The sequence below is a fragment of the Triticum aestivum genome, chromosome 3B, assembly GCF_018294505.1.
Source record: "Triticum aestivum cultivar Chinese Spring chromosome 3B, IWGSC CS RefSeq v2.1, whole genome shotgun sequence".
NCBI classification, from domain to species: domain Eukaryota; kingdom Viridiplantae; phylum Streptophyta; class Magnoliopsida; order Poales; family Poaceae; genus Triticum; species Triticum aestivum.
In genome coordinates this window covers 580,396,664-580,400,251 of record NC_057801.1, presented here as the reverse complement: position 1 = coordinate 580,400,251, position 3,588 = coordinate 580,396,664, and positions in this window count along the sequence as shown.

Sequence of the window (3,588 nt, the reverse complement as noted above, 5' to 3'; positions counted from 1 at the left end):
AGGGTTCCTTTCCTCTTGGGAGGCATGCCCTAAAGTGCATGTCCGGACTGCGAAAAGAGCAAGAGAACATCTGGGGGCAGGTAAATAAATTGACAAAAAATCATCTTTCAAATCACCGACCGAATATTCCCTTAAGAACGCTAGCTTTTAGCTTCACCCAGTCTGAGGTACACATCTGGCTGATCCGGCAGTAACAATCGCAGAGGTGCTCCCTTTACCTCCTAGCCGAACAATCGGGAATGTAGGGGTAAGCACAGGAGCCAGGCAACCCAGCTTGGCCAAAACTTAAGTCATATCGATGCATATATTGGTGAATAAAAGGTACACGTGGAAGTTTGACACGTGTGCTGGGCATGAAGCCCTTATAATTAAGCTTCTGGTAAAGAAGCCCCCAGGTATAGTGAGTGCGGATAGCACATCAATTATGTGCGAACGATGCGCATGTAAGCATTTTAAGGCTGTGATGAATAGGGGTGAGAGAAAAAAGAGAAACAAAAGGCAGCTGAAGTGTAAAAAATTTGGACGGGGGAAAGGGACGAACTCTTAATCCGGCGCTAGGCATAGAATCTTCGGAGGCGGGCTGCGTTCCATGGGTTTGGCTCGAGTCGGTTATCCAACGCATTTCGTAGACGGTACGCTCCGCCGGTCAAGACTTGATCGATGATGAAGGGGCCTCCCCATTTGGGCTTGAGCTTGTCCTTTTTCTTGTCCGGGAGACGTAGAACTAGTTCACCAACGTTGTAAGTCTTGGCCCGTACTTCTCAGCTTTGGTATCTTCGAGCCTGCTGCTGATAGAATGCGGAACGAGCCTTGGCGATGTCACGTTCTTCCTCCAATGCGTCCAAGCTGTCCTGCCGATCCAACTCGGCTTCTTTCTCTTCGTACATGTGCACTCGAGGTGAGTCATGAATGATGTCGCAGGGAAAAACCGCTTCTGCACCTATACCATAAAAATGGTGTGAATCTGGTAGTACGGTTGGGCGTTGTCCACAGCCCCCAGAGTACGGAGTCGAGCTCCTCTACCCCGTGCGTGTCAGATTTCGTAAGGGACCGCACTAGTCTGGGTTTGATGCCGCTCATTATTAGACCATTTGCTCGTTCCACTTGACCGTTGGTTTGAGGATGATAGACTGAAGCGTAATCGAGCTTAATGCTCATATTTTTGCACCATGATTTAACCTCATCGGCCGTGAAGTTCGTGCCATTATCGGTGATGATGCTATGGGGGACACCATAACGGTGTACTACCCCGGATATGAAGTCTATCACTGGTCCGGACTCTGCCGTTTTAACTGGCTTGGCCTCTATCCATTTGGTGAATTTATCCACCATGACCAATAGGTACCTTTGCTTGTGGGTTCCCCCTTTAAGTGGTCCAACCATGTCAATCCCCCAGACCGCGAACGGTCAGGTAATGGGTATAGTTTTGAGGGCGGTGGGTGGCATATGGCTCTGATTAGCAAAGAGCTGACAACCGACGCATCTCTGGACTAAGTCCTGAGCGTCTGCCCGGGCCGTCGGCCAATAAAATCCTATACGGATGCCTTTCCTACAAGGGCCTGGGCTGCGGCGTGGTGTCCGACTAGTCCGACGTGAATTTCAGCGAGAAGGTCTCACCCTTCCTCTTCGGAGATGCACCTTTGAAGGACTCCGGTTGTGCTTTTCTTATAAAGTTCTTCCTCATGGACCTTGTAGGCCTTAGATCGCCGAATTATGCAGCAGGCCTCATTTTGGTCTTCGGGAAGTTCCTGCCTAAGCAAGTAGGCTAGGAATGGCTCTGTCCACGGGGCGATTACGGCCATCATGTCGTGGGCTGAAGGTGTTATTTCATCGGCTGAGTCGCCGATTATGTCAAATTGCTCTATGTTGGTTGGTGCGGCTGCTTCCAGTTTGTTATTTCCGGACTCCTCTTCCCATAGTACGGATGGCTTGAACAGCCGTTCCAGGAAGATGTTTGGAGGGACAGCGTCACGTTTTGCGCCGATGCGTGCCAATACGTCGGCCGCTTGGTTATTATCCCTGGCTACATGGTGGAATTCGAGTCCGTCGAACCGAGCTGACATTTTAAGGACAACATTACGATAGGCTGCCATTTTCGGATCCTTGGCGTCAAAGTCTCCATTTACTTGGGATATTGCGAGGTTTGAGTCCCCGCGCACCTCTAGGCGTTGAATTCCCATGGAGATCGCCATCCGGAGGCCATGTAAGAGGGCCTCGTATTCGGCTGCGTTGTTGGAGTCCGTGTACATTATCTGAAGTACGTATTGGACTGTGTCCCCGGTTGGGGATGTCAATACGATGCCAGCCCCCAATCCGGCCAACATTTTGGAGCCGTCGAAGTGCATAATCCAATTGGAGCATGCGCCGTACTCTTTAGGGAGTTTGGCTTCAGTCCATTCAGCGACGAAGTCAGCCAAAACTTGCGACTTTGTAGCTCGCCGGGGTTTGTAAGTTATATCGAATGGTAAGAGCTCGATGGCCCATTTTGCAATCCTGCCCGTCGCGTCGCGGTTGTTTATAATGTCATTTAGGGGTACTTCGGAGGCCACTGTTATCGAACACTCTTGAAAGTAGTGTCGCAGCTTCCGGGATGCCATGAACACCGCATACGCTATTTTTTGATAGTGTGGGTAGCGGGACTTGCAGGGAGTTAAAACAGTGGATACGTAGTACACTGGTTTTTGAAGAGGGAATTTATGCCCTTCTGTCTCTCGTTCTACGACGAGTACCATGCTTACAACTTGATGTGTTGCCGCGATGTATAACAACATAGGTTCGCCCAGGTTGGGCACAGCCAGGACCGGATTTGTTGCCAATACGGATTTTATTTCTTCGAGTCCGGCAGTGGCAGCATCCGTCCACTCGAAGTGTTCGGTGTGTCTGAGGAGGCGATAGAGGGGCAATGCCTTTTCTGCTAAGCGGGAGATAAAGCGGCTGAGAGCCGCCACGCATCCAGTCAGTTTTTGGATCTGTTTGAGGTCTTTTGGAATATCCAGCTGTGATAGAGCTCGGATCTTGGCCGGATTTTCTTCAATTCCTCTACCGGATACAATGAAGCCCAAGAGCTTTCCGGCTGGTACGCCGAAAACGCATTTTTCCGGATTCAGCTTGATGTCATATGCTCGGAGGTTGTCGAACGTGACCCTCAAATCGTCTACTAGAGTTTCGACGTGTTTGGTTTTGACGACTACGTCGTCTACATATGCCTCTACTGTTTTGCCGATCTGGGTAGCCAGACATATCTGAATCATGCGCTGATATGTTGCGCTGGCGTTTTTGAGTCCGAAGGGCATCGTGTTGAAGCAGAATGCTCCATATGGAGTAATGAATGCCGTTGCGGCTTGGTCCGCTTCTGCCATCTTGATTTGATGGTAGCCGGAGTATGCGTCCAGGAAGCACAATGAATCGTGCCCTGCGGTAGCATCGATGATTTGGTCGATGCGGGGGAGGGGGAAGGGATCCTTCGGGCATGCCTTGTTTAGGTCTTTGAAATCGACACATAGGTGCCAGGATTTGTCCTTCTTTGGTACCATCACCAGGTTTCCTAGCCAATCCGGATGTTTGATGTCTCTGATGAATCGGGCTTCC